This window comes from Oryctolagus cuniculus, chromosome 13 (genome assembly GCF_051225735.1).
Source record: "Oryctolagus cuniculus isolate XC-2025 breed Fujian yellow rabbit chromosome 13, ASM5122573v1, whole genome shotgun sequence".
NCBI lineage: Eukaryota > Metazoa > Chordata > Mammalia > Lagomorpha > Leporidae > Oryctolagus > Oryctolagus cuniculus.
The window spans coordinates 28,437,838-28,453,589 of record NC_142879.1 but is presented as its reverse complement, the minus strand read 5'-3'; the positions used below and the strand labels follow the sequence as shown (position 1 = coordinate 28,453,589).

At 43.6% G+C, this 15,752-nt stretch overlaps 2 long non-coding RNA genes across 4 annotated transcripts in view; one reads left to right on the top strand and one right to left on the bottom strand.

The window, feature by feature from the left end:
• LOC103350973 (uncharacterized) overlaps positions 1-15,752 on the top strand; it is a 265,690-nt gene that overhangs the window by 142,434 nt on the left and 107,504 nt on the right. The gene's annotated exons all lie outside the window — the stretch shown is intronic.
• LOC149122529 (uncharacterized) lies at positions 107-7,182 on the bottom strand. 2 transcript variants are annotated; one of them, XR_016219633.1, is made up of 3 exons: positions 3,843-7,182; positions 1,935-2,072; positions 107-1,853 (listed from the first exon to the last, which is right to left on the bottom strand). It is a non-coding gene; the product is annotated as an uncharacterized LOC149122529 (long non-coding RNA). The 2 variants fall into 2 exon arrangements; XR_016219634.1 differs by lacking the exon at positions 3,843-7,182 and adding an exon at positions 2,557-3,835.

Sequence of the window (15,752 nt, the reverse complement as noted above, 5' to 3'; positions counted from 1 at the left end):
AGAAATGCTGGTCTTTCTGTGTGATTTTTTTAAAAAATATTTATTTTTTTGACAAGCAGAGTTATAGACGAGAGGGAGAGACAGAGAGAAAGGTCTTCCATCCGCTGGTTCACTCCCCAGATGGCCACAATGGCAAGAGTTGAGCTGATCCAAAACTAGGAGACAGGAGCTTCTTCTGGGTCTCCCATGCAGGTGCAGGGGCCCAAGCATGTGGGCCATCTTCCACTGCTTTCCCAGGCCATAAACAGGGAGCTGGATCAGAAGAGGAGCAGTTGGGACACGCACTGCTGCCCATATGGGATACCAGCACAGCAGGTAGGGGCTTAGCCTACTATACCACAGTGCCAGCTCTCTATGTGACTCTTAGAAGGGGATCAGAGGAGGAGCATGAATGATGAAAATGATGATAAGTCAAATATTCAGGACCCACAATAAAACTGAGGGCCTACAATATACTAGATGCACTTAAATGCTCTATGTATGTGATACATGAAATCCACACACACAAGAACCAACAAATAAAACACTCCCATGAAGCTGATAGTTGTCTCCTGAGCAAGCTGGACGTGGTGAGACTTTAGCAAGAAGAAGATGAAGAAGATGTATTTGTCCCCATCAAGCTGTCCAATCCCCATGGGATCACTTTTGTTCTTACTGGATGGTAAGTTAGGAAGATCTGCAGCCTTGCTGTCATTTTTCCACATTAAAAAAAAAAAAAAAAAAAACCTCAGTCAAGACCATGAAATGCTGGCAGATGGATAGGCACAAAGGCCAATGGAGCACAATAGATAAGCCAGAAATAGGCCCACACAAGTACAACCGATGGATTAAAAAAAAAAGGTGTAAAAGCAATTTAGTGGAAGACTGAGACATTTTTCAACAGATAGGGCTGGGGCATTTGAACATCTGCAGGCCAAAAATGTACCCACCTGAACTTTACTCCTTATACAAAAATTAACTCACAGTGAAAACATGGTATGAATGTACAATATAAAATTACAAAGCTTTCAGAAGAAAATGTAGGGGAAAATCTCTAAGACCCACAGTTTGGTAAAGAGTTCTTACATTTGACACCCAAATTTGATTCATGAAAGAAAAACAAATGATAAATTGGATGAGAGATAAATTATAGATGAGGGAAGACACTTGCAAACCACTTATCTGGATAAAAGGCTTGTATTAAGAACTCTCAAAACTTCACAGTTTTTAAATAGGCAGACAATTCAATCATAAAGTGGACAAAATACATGAACAAACATTCCACCAAATGAGATATACAGACGTCTGTTAAAAGAGAACATGTAGTGCAGGTATTGTGATACAGTGGGTTAAACCACTGCTTGGGACGCCCACGTCCCATATTGGTTAGAGTGTAGGTTTGTGTCCTGGCTGTGTTCCTGCTTCCAGCTTCCTGGTAATGCACACCCTAGGAGGCCCAGGTGATGGCCCAAGTACTTGAGTTCCTGCTATTCATGTGGGAGATGCAAATAGAGTTCCTGGCCCAGCCCAGGCAGGTGCAGGTATTTGGGGGAATAAACCAGTGGATCTTCTAGTATGAAGCATTATTTTACAGTCCAATATAAAAACTGTACTATCTCACCAAAATTGAAGCTTCTTACTTCTCTAGTACTGCATGTCAGTCTTGATCTAGGCACAGAAATCTGCTATATTACTAGGGTAGGCCGAGCATCCTGTGGCAGTAAAACAAAGCAAAACAAAGTTCCCTAGAATCTTAATACTTTGCACAATGAAAGTTTGTCACTCATATCCTCTGAAGGTTGGGCAGTTGTGTTCCATGCAGTGACTCAGGGATCCAGGCTCTGCCATCTTTGACCTCTGGCCTCTGTGATCACCTTGTGGAGAGAAGACAAAGAGTGGAGGATCCCACAGAGGACTTTCTGGCTAAGTCTGGAAGTGTCCCGTATCACTCCTACCTCCATTCCATCCCAGAAGTTAGGCACAGGAAACCAGTTTCACTCAAGTGGAGCTGGAAGTAGTCTTCCTGCATGTCCAGGGATATGCAGCATGGTTGGAGTAGGGATCTTGTGCTGGGAGGAAAGGTTCTACATTTCCTGCAGAGGGAAAGATGACACAGTTAATTTCTTTTCTCCTCCTCTGTCACATCTGTTGAGTCTGGTCCCCGCCTCAGGGAGGTGAGGAATGAGTAAAAGAATAAGAACAATGCCTTCCATGGCCTTTGGTGGTATAGCTTGGGATGGGCTCCAGGTGTGGCTCAAATGCTGGTTCTTTTCCTCCTAAGGCATCTGCTTGGGTATTCCAGAGACACTGTTCTCCTCCGTGGGGCCTTTCACTGCACCACTGCTTGGCACAGTGATTCACCCTGAGCTGACAGTGTGACAGCCTCTCATCTTCTGTACCCAGAGGTGTGCTCAAGCCACTTTCTATCTATTGGAGTCATCTCCATCCTGCCATGCAAGGCAGGCCTGGTGATTCCTCTTGGACAAGATGAGTCAAGCCTGCCCCACAGGAAAGCTCAGTGTCTTTGCACCACCCAGAGCTGGCAGTACAGGCTGTTCCTGGCTTGGCCCTCCTTACCTGCGTGGCCTTCAGAAGAAGCTTTTACCAGACTCATGGCTTAGGCTGTGTTGGGTCAGAGTCAAACAGCCCAGGCTTCCTGCTTCCACAGCCCCTCCCTTTGCTCTCTGCTAGGACCCCAGAGTCGCCTCGCTTGGCTTGAGGAAGGAAACTTCCTTTCTCTCTGTGTGTGGATGAGCAGGAAGGGAAACATCCATCCTCTCTTATTCAAAGCAATTTCCTGGTCTCCTGTTACATAAAGGCAAGAGTTAGGTGAGGGACTGCAGGGCCCATGCCCATCTGTTAGCAAGCCCCACATGGCTGCTCTTCTCTGCTTAGAATATGTTGTTGTTTAATACCCATGAGCTTAACGGCCATTGTGCAGAGACTTGCAACGGTTGCATTTCACTTCCTTTTAAATAGCATCATTTCCATTTTATAGATGCAGATTTTGAAGTTCAAAATGGGCAAGGAATGTGTGCAAAGTCACACAGCTGTACAGTGGTGTATTAGATTTCAAGAGCTGAGGTGGGTAAGATACAACAGCTAGCATAAAGAAAAGGAATGTAAAATATCTACTTTGGGTAAGTCAATGTGTTAAGCGAGTGAAGGAGAGTGGGGCCGATGTACTGCTAGCTGGGCATTAGTAAAGCAAGAAGAAGTAAGTTCTCTCTCTAATTTTTCCCACTATTTTCTTTGCACTCCCATTCTAACATACCTAATTCTTCACATGATTTTCTCCAATCACCCAAATTCTGGGCCAAAACTCAGCCTCAGCACCACCTCCTAATGGTCATTGGTATAGTCCTTGTGGAGTAGGAAGACAAAATTATGATTTAAACAGCTGTAACTAGGGGCTTTGTAGAAAATGAACTTTGTGCAGGAAGATCATTTGAAGCCTTCAGGGCATGAATTAGAAGGTGCTTGTAAAGCAAAGCAAAGCTGTTGGTCCTGGGTAAGACCTGGAACAGGACTGTGGGGGATGGGGGAGAGCGGAGAGGTAGATGACAGAGAAGCTCACTGCCAAGGAGTTGCAGAGCCGAGCAGTAATGAAGGACATTGAGGTCAAAAACATCCAATAGCAATGACATTGCTTGAAGGACAAACTGTTCCCAGTCCCTAGAACTTTGGGTTAAGATTTCTGAACATTGCTGGAGAGAGTATGGTTAGGAATCAACGTCAGAGCAGCCTTTCTAAGTCCAAGATCATGAGGGATACAAAGTGGAGAAGCTGGGTGCCAAGAGAGGAGCGAGCCCAGGAACTCGTTGAACACAAGCTTGGGGACACGATTGCCCTGAGACGCTCACCCCAGGATTGCAGCAATCTTGAGTAGGGCAGTAGACTTTCCGCCAGACATCGCAGAGTCAGCTTGAGCTAATTTAATCTAAATCTCATGTGACAGGGCCACTGCAGCTGACATCTGGGTTGCGCTCAAATAATCAACCATCCTTTTAAGAATCTACTTCGTAACTCCTTCCTTGCTAAGCTTTTTTGCTCAAAAGAATGGTCCTGAAATTACTCCTACTTAATTTTCCATGCCCAGCCTTTGTGAGGAGGTGCTAGAGAGGAAGAAAATCAACATAAGAGAGTCAGATGAAGGAAGGGGAACCACGTGGCGTGAGTAATAGGATAAATTGGCGATCAGCTCACCGTAATTAAGTGTGATCAGTGAGTTAGCAGAAAGCTTGTTCTGTGTGCTTATGGGTGTAGGTTGCACTGGAGGTCGGTGCTTCCCAAATTTCAGTGTTCACACAAATCTCATGCGGATGCTTTCCAGGGTGCTTGGCGGGGAATGAGACTGCATCGCTGACGCCTTGTAAGGGATCCCACAGCTGCTTAGCTGAGTACCCTAGTCTGAGTAACAAGGTGTAGAGCCTGGGGCAGTTGCCTTCTAAAGGCCTCGAAGGTGCCAAAGGAAAGAGGTGATGGAAAAACTGGAGTGTAGATGAGAAAAGCAAAGACTAGAAAAACCGTAATGACAACATAGAACCAGGAATCTCCCGGAGCAGGAAAAAGAAGTCACCCATAATGGTTCCAGAAGTCCTTGCTTCTTTCTTTCTTTCTTTTTTTTTTTTTTTTAAGACTAATTTATTTATTTGAAGGGCAGAGTTACAGAGAGGCAGAGGCAGAGAGAGAGAGAGAGAGAGAGAGAGTCTTCCATTGGCTGGTTTGTTCCCCAAATGGCCACATGGCCAGGGCTGAGCCGATCTGAAGCCAGGAGCAAGGAGCTTCTTCCAGGTCTTCCACGTGGGTGCAGGGACCCAAGCACTTGGGCCATCTTCTACTGCTTTCCTAGGCCATAGCAGAGAGCTGGATTGGAAGTGTAGCAGCTGGGACCTGAACCGGCACCCAAATGGAATGCCGGCACTGTAGGCAGCAGCTTTACCTGTTAAGCCGCAGTGCTGGCCTTGCTGCTTATTTCATTGATGTGTTGCACAAGTGAAATGGCGAGTGTCTGATTTGCTGGTCATTCATTAGTATTTATTCAAATGTACTCAACACTAGTGCTAGTGGCTTTTAAAACTCATAGCCCAGCATCTCTTAGAGACATGGATTTGTGTGCAGAGTGTATTGATCTAAATGCACGCAAGTTTTAGACACAATTTCACTAATTGGAAACAAATTCTTCCATTGATACCATCCCATTAATTTTGCACTACTGTAGTTGTAACTTTTAATCCTAAATAGTTCTGTAGTCTGACAGACCACTTTAATAAGGCAATAGGGCTGAATTTCTGCCTCAGTCGCTCATGTGGGGCAATGCACATATTCACTGATGTCTGCTCGCTATAAATGAGTGCATATACAAGTTGATTAGTTAATTGGAATTTGTTTTGAGACTCTGGTGGTAATGTATGTGGTGGTAGGAAGGGTGACAGAGCCCAGTTTCATGCTTAAGTGTTGAGTTTCTCGGGAGCTTACCAATACAAAGACCAGGGCTACTGGATTCCTGTGGCTCCTGACTTCATGGGCTGCTGGGATTTACAGGGTGGGCATCAGGTTACATGCTGGAGAGTCTGGTTCTCTATTGCCAGTCTTTCCCCCTCCCCAAAATACATTTAAATGCATTCCTCTATAACTTCTCCATTTTACCAATTCCCACTCATTTCATCATATTCATGCCTTTAGAATATATACATCTTTATAATAAATAATATATATTCTGAAACATGGGAGTACTTCAAAATGTTCATGGAAAATGGGATTCAAAGTTTAGAACAAAATATTTGAAATTCACACATACAAGAGGCCTCCAAAAAGTTCACAGAAAATGCTTTTATTAAGAACCAACCATGTACAGATTTCAAAATTTTTTGGCACCAAAATAAACTTCTCTTTTTATTTTCATTTATTTTGTAAGTTAGAAGGGGGTTTGGTGGGAAGGAGACAGGCAGAGCTACCATCCAGTGGTTCACTGTCCAAATACCTACAATATCTGGGGCTGTGGCACAGCGGGTAAAGCCGCCACCTGCAGTGTCGGCATCTCATATGGACGCCAGTTCGAGACCTGGATGCTCCACTTCCAATCCAGCTCTCTGCTGTGGCCTGGGAAAGCAGTAGAAGATGGCCCAGGTCCTTGGGCCTCTGCACCCATGTGGGAGACCCAGAGGAAGCTCCTTACTCCTGGCTTCGGATCAGTGCAGCTCCGGCCGTTGCGGCCATCTGGAGAGTAAGCCAGCGGATGGAAGACCTCTCTCCCCCTCTACCTCTCTATAACTCTGCCTTTCAAATGAATAAATAAATCTTTAAAAAATAATAGCTGGGGCTAAGCCAAATCAAAGCTGGGAGCCAGAAATTCAATCTAAGTCTCCCCATGAGTGGCAGGATCCCAGTTGCTTGAGCCATCACCAGCTGCCTTCCAGTGGCTGCATTAGCAGGAAGCTGGATTTGGGAGCAGAACCAGGACTTGAACCCAGGTACTCCTGTAGTAGGATGAGGTTGTTTTAATTGTTAGGCCAAATGGAAAGCCAAAACACTCTGGCAAAAACAAACAAACAAACAAACAAAAAAAAAACCCTAAATGAAAGATCTCTGTGAGTGAGATCCCAGTGGAAAGAATGGGTCATCAAAGAAGGAGGTACCTTTCTCTGAAGAGAGGAGAGAACCTCCACTTTGACTACGACCTTGTCTAAACAATATAAGAGTCAGAGAACTCAAAAGGCTTCCATAGCCTTGGAAACTCATGACTGGAGCATAGGGAGATTACTGATGCCATAAACAGGAGTGTCAATTTGTAAAATCAACAACAGGAGTCACTGTGCACTTACTCCTCATGTAGGATCTCTGTCCTTAATGTGCTGTACATTGAGATTTAATGCTATAATGAGTACTCAAACAGTATATTTCACTTTGTGTTTCTATGGGGGTGCAAACTGTTGAAATATTTACTTAATGTATACTAAACTGATCTGTAAAAAAAAAAAAAAAAAAAAGAAAAAAGAAATTATCAATTCCCAACTTGACTCTCACTGGGATTAAACATGACAATAGGTCTGATCTGATTTCATAATCATTTAAAAAATCATCTATTATTTTTCACTTTATGTTTCTGTGTGGGAGCAAACTGTTGAAATCTTTACTTAATGTATACTAAACTGATCTTCTGTATATTAAGAGAATCGAAAATGAATCTTGATGTGAATGGAAGGGGAGAGGGAGTGGGAGAGGGGAGGGTTGCGGGTGGGAGGGACGGTATGGGGGGGAAGCCATTGTAATCCATAAGCTGTACTTTGGAAATTTATATTCATTAAATAAAAGTTAAAAAAAAATTGTTAGGCCAAATGCCCAACCCTGAGATAAACTGACCTTTTATTTCCATTTTCCATGAACTTTTTGGAGTCCACTTGTATATGATATATAGATGTCTACCTTGGACAGTTAAAATCAGTCCACATATTGATTTTGTTTCTCTTCCATTCCTCATCTGATGCAAAGATTCTTGGCTGGGCCACCTAGTTTGCTTGTCAGCTCTGAGCTCTGACTTTCAGAGCTAAAAAGAGGTGAGCATGGAGGATCTGAAGATGTGAACTCTCAAGAGTTGTTTAATACTGGAATCAGTCTCCAAGGTTCTCCCCTTCCTTGAGTCCTACTCAACTGATAATTATGCACAAAGAAGAAAATGGGGATCAAAATATGTCTTCTAGTCATACTGATGAGCAAGTAGGATTGGTGAACACAACAGGAAGTGCACGCTGAGTTGAAAACAGGAAGGTTCCAGGGAGAGAGCCAGGAGACAAAATATAGCACTGTCCTTCCAGTCCCCTTCCTGAGCCTGGTGTGGGAGTCAGACAGGCCCTCTGGTGGAGGAGTAAAGAGATCCCAGAAGCCCTTGCAGATCCTTTTTTCTTTTCTTGTTTCTGTGGGAAGATGTCAGGTTGGGTACATCTTATACAATCTCCTCTGTTCTGAGGAGAGGTCAAGACAAGTCCAGGATAGTACTGCCCTTAGACCAGAGTAAGAGAGACCTGTGTTCTGGAGCCAGGGGAGAAACCCACTTCAGGGTCATACACCCCTTTTAGACCATGCTTGGGAATTTCCTGCCCAAATGGCCCTGAACCCTCCAGAGGTTGTGTGGGCTTCTACCTTTGTAGGCTGGTAGGTGTCTCCAACACCCTGAGGCTGAACCTCCCACTGGTGTGTAGGCCCCTAGGACAGAGGAATGGCCAAGGGGAAATATCTGCAGGGTGAAGGGGATCGGGTCTGTGGCCTTTGCAGCTGCACCATTGGGTGGAGGTGGAGGTGTAGGATCGGGGAGGGGAGGAGGGGCAAACCATAGGCCAATGGGCAGTTCTCCCAGAGCCCGGATATAGTAGTGCAGAATTCTGAGGGTACAGGACTCCTAAATGAGGTCATGTCTGAGATTTTATATAAAGGTATTTAGGAAAACAGAATATGTTTTACTCAAGTTTGTTAGATTCACTTTTTACTTAAGAAATTGTTAGTTTGGTTTATAGCTTTCGACTATGGACTCTTTTGGTACCTTGGCTTCTGTATTGTGTATCTGTATTGTGCAACTTTTAGGCTGCACAATGTTAGGAATAAGAACAGAGGGGCTCCAGGTGTGGCTCTGCTGTGGGCTCTAAGGGAGAGAGTAGAGTCTGCAATGTCATATCATAAAACATTCCAAACTTAGGGACTTGAAATAAGTTATTTTAGTTTGCTCTCAGCTCCTGTGGTGCAGGAGTTCAGAGTGGGTTCACGGCCAGAGCATCAGTCACACTGTCTGAGAACTCCATTGGGAAGGCTTGAAGGCTGCTGGTGACTCAGTAGTTGGGGTGGAGTCATTGAAGATGCATTCAATTACAGGTTTGACAATGGATGTTGGGTGTTGGGAGGAAAGTCTGGTAGGTGGTTCACCTGTAACCTTCACTCTGGGTCTCTCTTTGGGCCGGGGCTGCCTGCTAGCCTCATGGCTAGGTTCAGGAGTGAGTGTCCCAGGAAGAACCAGCCAGGAGCTACCATGTATTTTCTAACTTAGCCTTGGAAATCACGTAGTGTCAGCCACAGTGGTAAAGCCACCTGATTCAAGTGAAAGAAATATAGACCCCCTCCTCTTGATGGGAAAATTTTCAAAAACATTATATGCAGAACTGGAATATGGAAGGTATTGTTTTGTTGTGACTATTTTTTTATTTAAAGATTTATTTTATTTTATTTAAGAGTTACATAGAGAGGTAGAGACAGAGAGAGAGGTCTTCCATCTGCTGGTTCACTCCCCAGAGGGCCACAACGGCCAGAGCTGCACTGATCAGAAGCCAGGAGCCAGGAGCTTCTTCTGGGTCTCCCACATGGGTGCAGGGGCCCAAAGACTTGAGCCATCTTCTACTGCTATTCCAGGCCATAGCAAAGAGCTGGATAGGAAGAGGAGCAGCCAGGTCTCGAACTGGCACCCACATGGGATGCCGGTGCTTCAGGCCAGCGCTTTAACCCGCTGTGCCAAAGCGCCGGCTCCAATGACTATTTTTTTGAAAGTGCAACCTATCACAGTGTCCTTTGCTCAAAGAGCACAATAGATATGAATATGGGAGGAAATCCCTGGCTAGGTTTCCATGAGGATCCTGTGAACTAATTCAAGTCAAAGAGTTAGCATAGTACTTTTGCATAATAAGACTCAACAAACAACAGCTGCTTTCTTTACAACCACCACCATCACCTTCATCTTTATTACCATCAACTCAACAATATTATCATTGCCTTCATCATCTCTGAGGAACCCATGGAGGTGGTTTGTTCAGCTACAGGAGGAAGGAAACCGAGGTCTATCTGAGTTAGGTGATGCATTGGATGTCACCAAACAATTCAGTGCGAGTTCTGTATTTGAACTTGGACTTCTGACTCCCACTAGGGGCCATGGAGTAGGCACAGGCAGTTTGGAGACATTGTAAAGAATTTAAATCTGAGTTGATGACTCTGTATCTCAGTTACTGCTTTTGTTTCCAGAGAAGACTTACTTGTGGATTTTTCAGTTTCTTTTTTTAAAAAAACCAACAAACAGTTTTTAAACTAGTATCCATAAAACTTATAAAGTGCTCACTGTTTTGAATAATTTGAATTTTAACAATTCAGATGTTTAATTTGGAAACAGTCTCCTAAGGCAATTAGCAAAACAAGTTGGTAGTGGACAGTGTTTAACTGTTAGAGGAATCAAACTCCGTGCAATTATATATATGAAATGGAATAGTCAGCTGTCTGTATCCATAGACTCAGCCAATTTATGGATTGAGTCCAACCAGTCATGAATCAAAAATACTCAACTGTGTTTTTCTTTCTTTTTTGGCAGACTGGATTTTTTAAAAACTTTTATTTAATAAATATAAATTTCAAAAGTACAACTTTTGGATTATAGTGGCTTTTCCGCCCATAACCTCCCTCCCACCCACAACCATCCCATTTCCCACTCCCTCTCCCATTCCATTATTCATCAAGATTCATTTTCAATTCTCTTTATATACAGAAGATCAACTTAGAATATACTAAGTAAAGATTTCAACAGTTTGCACCCACACAGACACACAAAGTTTAAAGTACTGTTTGAAGACTAGTTTTACCATTAATTTGCATAGTACAAAACATTAAGGGCAGAGATCCTACATGGGGAGTAAGTGCACAGTGACTCCTGTTGTTGATTTAACAATTGACACTCTTATTTATAACATTAGTAATTACCCGAGGCTCTTGTTATGAGTTGCCAAGGCTATGGAAGCCTCTTGAATTCACCAATTCCAACCTTATTTAGACAAGACCATAATCAAAGTGGAAGTTCTCTCCTCCCTTCAGAGAAAGGTACCTCCTTCTTTGATGGCCTGTTCTTTCCGCTGGGATCTCACTCACAGAGATCTTTCATTTAGGTGGTTATTGTTATTATTATTATTATTTTGCCACAGTGCCTTGACTTTCCATGCCTGAGAAACTCTCATGGGCTTTTTAGCTGGATCCAAATGTCTTAAGGGCTGATTCTGAGGCCAGAGTGCTGTTTAGAGCATCTGCCCTTCTATGAGTCTTCTGTGTATCCTGCTTCCCATCAACTATATTTTTCTTAACATTTTCAACTTTTTCCCCTTGTTATTCTGCAAATAATACGATTATATACATAGCACTGATTTGTTTTAGGTATCATAGTTAATCTAGAGATGACTTAAACTATATGTGAAGGTGCAGTGGATTAAGCCACCACTTGTGACACTGGCATCCCATACTGCAGTGCTGGTTTGAGTCTCAGTTGCTCTACTTCCCATCAAGCTTCCCAATAATGTGCCTTGGAAGGCAGCAGATGGCCAAAATGCTTGCCCTCCCCCACCACCACCCTGTGGAGATCAGGGTGGTGTTCCTAGTTCCTGGCTTAAGCCTGGACCAGCCGTGGCTTTTGTGGTCATTGGTGGAGTAAACCAGCAGATGGGGAGATCTCCCTCTCTCTCCCTATCTCCATCTCTCCCTCTCCCTTCCTTCCTCCCTCCTCTTGCTCTGCCTTTCAAATTAATTCATTAACTAAAAAATAAAGCATATGGGAGGGTAAATATAGGTCATATGTAAAAACTATACCATTTTATATAAAGGGCTCAAGCTTCCTGGAACCATTCCCCCAAAGATCCTGAAAGATGAATGTGTAAGATTTTGTCACTTGTTCATTATATCTTGTCTCTAGAATCTCATCTAGCACACTTTCTTGTTTGATAACATTCATTATATGAAAACTAAGAAATTTCTTCATAAGACTTTTTTGTAAATATCAGCCAGCACATGGAAAATTGATTTTTCCACAAAAATTCGAAGCTTTTGCCTAGCTTATGTGTTTTGTTTCGTTTGGAGTTAGTATTAAAGGAGCTGATCTTCCCTTGAGGGAACATGGGTAGCAAGATCAGCACCCACTGATTCTCAGCCAAGCTGGGCTAATGACAGGACCTTGAGAGGCAAGAGCACGTTGGCCATCCATTGGTACTTCTCTCCCCAGTGAGCCTCTGTGTTTTTGCTCTGGGGGTCCAGAGCAATTTAGGATTTCAAGAATGTAGGTCAGAGTTACTTATATAAGCGTCCCCCTTCTTGTTTTCAGTTGGGAGGCCAGGTCAAAAGTAACTGATCACAGAGGTCATCCCCCCAGATAGAGCCTGGGGCCTTTCCAAGGAGACAGAGTCCAGCTGATGTTGGATGTTCATTGATTGGTGTCAGCAGATGAGGGGCACAGTGATGAAATCTTCCACTCAGGTTTTCCAGCAAAAATGGCAGCTCAACTGTTTAGACAAATTGCCTGCTGGCACCTTCCTTTCTGAAGACATTTTCTGGAGCAGTCAACCTTGGTTTGCCATTAATGGACTCCATGATCAGGGACAGATACGCCTCAGGTGCCCCATGTGTACAATGAGTATAAGAGTTGTGCTTATCATACAGGATTCCCATGAGGTAAAATGAGGTCTGTCTACAAAAAGCCTAGAACAGAGTCTTCCACATCTCCAGCTCTCCGGAAATGTGTTGTTTCTCTCCAGCCAATATCAATGGCAGCCATTTATCAAGGGTTTACTAACGTGGCAGGAACCACGGAAGCCTGCTATGGACATAACTTTATCCTTACAACAACTCTTGTGGTAGCGTTCCACAAATTCTCATTTCCTAGGGGAGACAAATGAGACACAGAGAAATTTCACAATTGGCTCAGGGTCAACTCTTAATAGGTAAAAGAACTGGAATTCTAACCTTGTTTTGTCTGGAACATAAAAACATTTTCACTACCACATACCATTGTAATAAAAACAAAGCAAAAAAAAAAAAGAGCCTTGCTATTAGCATACAAGATGATGTTTCCTTGAAGACTGTTAGGTTATCCTTTTTTTTTTTTTTTTTTTTCATTTTTTATTTTATTTGAAAGGCAGAGAGAGAGGCAAACAAAAAAGAGCTCCAAATGTCCACAACAGCCAGGACAGGGAGGACGGGTCAGAAGATGAGAGACCAAAGCTCATTATGGTCTCCTACATGTGTGGCGGGGACCCAAGTACTTGAGCCACCACCCACTGGTTCCCTGGGTACACATCAGCAGGAAGTTGGAATTGGAAGTGGAGCTGAGACTTGAACTCAGCATTCTGGTATGAGATGCAGGCCTCCCAAGCAGTGTTTTATAGGTTATCCTTTAGACTGTAGACTCTAACATGACGGGGTTGTGGCTGTGATTTTTTTTAATAGAAACTTCTTTAATGGGACTGTTCTGTAATTCTAACCAGCCTATTACAAATTAATCTTTCCATAAAGATCTGAAAAAATTCAGCTTTTGTCTGGCCTGTATGTTTTGTTTTCTTTTGTTTAATTTTGGGTTGGTGTTTAAAGAGCTGGTCTTCCCTTGAGGGCACATTGGTGGCAGGACCAAACCAATCAATTCCTATTGATCAAGCATGATGCTGTGTGCAGAAGACACGTAATAAAGGCATTTTGTACCGCCTGCGACTGTTATTGATGACAGCACTCTAAAGTTGGAAGTTCGGATGTGGCCAGTAACACCATGGGTAGGGACCTGCACGCAACTATGAGCTCCATGAAGTAGTGGGGTGAACCCAGTATCCTCATCTCCATCCTTGATATTGCTGATGGCCATGCAGTGTTCAACAAGAGCCATATCAAACCACTTACTGTAAGATCTCCTAAAATGGAGCTGAATTACCTTTCTGATTACACCTCCCTCCTCCTGAACTTCTCTCTCTCTCTTTCTCTCGCTCTCCTTTTTTTTTCGCCCTCTCAAACCACAACAAGGGAAGATTGATAGCTGGAATGGAAAAACCCATGGTGTGGTCCAGGCTAGGGGTTGGGGAGATCCTCCTTCCTCATCTGTTTGTTTAATGATAAAGAGGCCCTTTCAGTTCACATGGAGTCCAACAATTTAACCATAAACCATATTAATGGATGCCAGAAAGTACCTACTCTCCTGGGCTGCCTGGGGTGGATGTGAATCTTGGGTTTTGAGCACTCAGGGCCAAGTTTCCCCAAACTCCTCCATTTAAATGTTTATTGTAGAGTCTCACACCCTGTGGATTAAAAATATTTTTTTTTTTATTTTCTAATTTTAAAAGTCTCTTGTATTTCCAACATACAGATCCTGGAATTCGAGATCTGCCAATAACACTCCCTATTCCAAAGAGAAAAGTCATTTTTTTTCCTTACTGGAATTTTTTTTATTCCTTCCCACCCACCCCACCCCCATTTCTCATTTCCTCAGGAAACCATGTAGCTAGAGACAGAGGGAGAGTTTTCCAGCACACTTCCCCCAGCCCCACGGACTCATGCACACCCCGATAGCCATCTAGCACCAAGAACCTATGCGGCAATAAAGCCCACCTTGCCCGGGAAGATTTAGGTCTTCGGTGCCCTGGAGCCTTTGGAAGGCCTTGTGGCAAAGACAGCCTTCATCTGCCTTCTACCAGGCTGTCACCAGCTAATCTATGGAACACCTGGAGGTAGCTAGGTTGGGCTAGGCATGTTCATCTCTAGCCTGTCAGTCAGTGGACAGAGAGCCATCAGGGGCTTTCCATGATGTCCCTGGACACAGGGCTCCTGGTGGATTTTCTGGAGGACTGTAAGGTGGGAACTCCTGTTGGTTTTAGGAGAAATTGTGGGAATGTGTTGCTACTCTTTTGTTAAACAAATATTTGAGAACTTTACCAGGTACTGTACCATGTTTCATGTGCTGGGGATATAATGGTGGACAGGACAGACAGGGTGCCCGTTCGTAAGTTTATTTTCTTTCTACTTTCCAAGAGGAGAGATATGTTGAGTAGAGAAGGCAAAACCAGGAGTACACAGGCAAGACTCAAGGATGAAAATGATCTAACAAAGTATTTTAATGCTTATTTTAGTGATAAGTGCTATGAAGAAATCAAATGACATTTTAGAATAGTGATGAATTTCCTTTCTGCCTAAATCATTTAAAAGGTCTCCTTCCACAGTCTCCAACCCTTTGGAGTCTCCTGCCCTGACTTTAGGCTCTGAGAGTCTTATTGGTAGACACCTTTGTCTAGTCCAGAGCAAGGGCTCTGCATTTTTCTCTGAAGATAGAATGTCAGACCTTTTGTGAGCAAAGATCTGGGATCTCTTGCACCCATCGGCTCCTGGACCCAGTGTGCTGAGATGTAGAAGAGTGGAAGTCAGGAGAAGGCTTCACAAACACCTTCCACCTCATGGCCTCCAACACATGGAGAGAGTCTCAGCTATTTGAATGGCAAAGAACAAATGAATAGGATAGAATTATCTCCAGCTGCCAGAAGAATGTTACCTTTGCCCAAGAGCGACTCCCCGTTACTCTTCATGACTCATCAGGTCTGTTGGGATCGAACCTAATCGAAGTCCAAATCCCAGGAGTGCTGGATGCCTCCAGGAAAGGCCAACTTTTCATTCTGGCAGCCAACACTCATCGTCTCAGAGCTGTGGGAAATTGTTTCCATTGCTTATGCATTTGCATTCTTGCTTTGCTTTTGGTTAAAAATACGAATTCTCAGCTTGTGGGGAAGCCTCCAGGAATTGGAGGCTGGGGTGTTCATTGGAATCAAGCAAAAGTCCTCTTAAGACTGAGCTTACACTCTGCTTAGCAACCACCAGATGTCAGCAACTCATCTGATTTCAGTTCCCCAGCAAAGGGAAAGACAAGTCATGAGGTAGGGAAGGGCGGCCTTGGGCAGACATTAGGCTTTTTTTCAGTTTCAGGTGTGAGTTAAGGAAGTTGTTTATTGTTATTGTTGAAAGTGCTA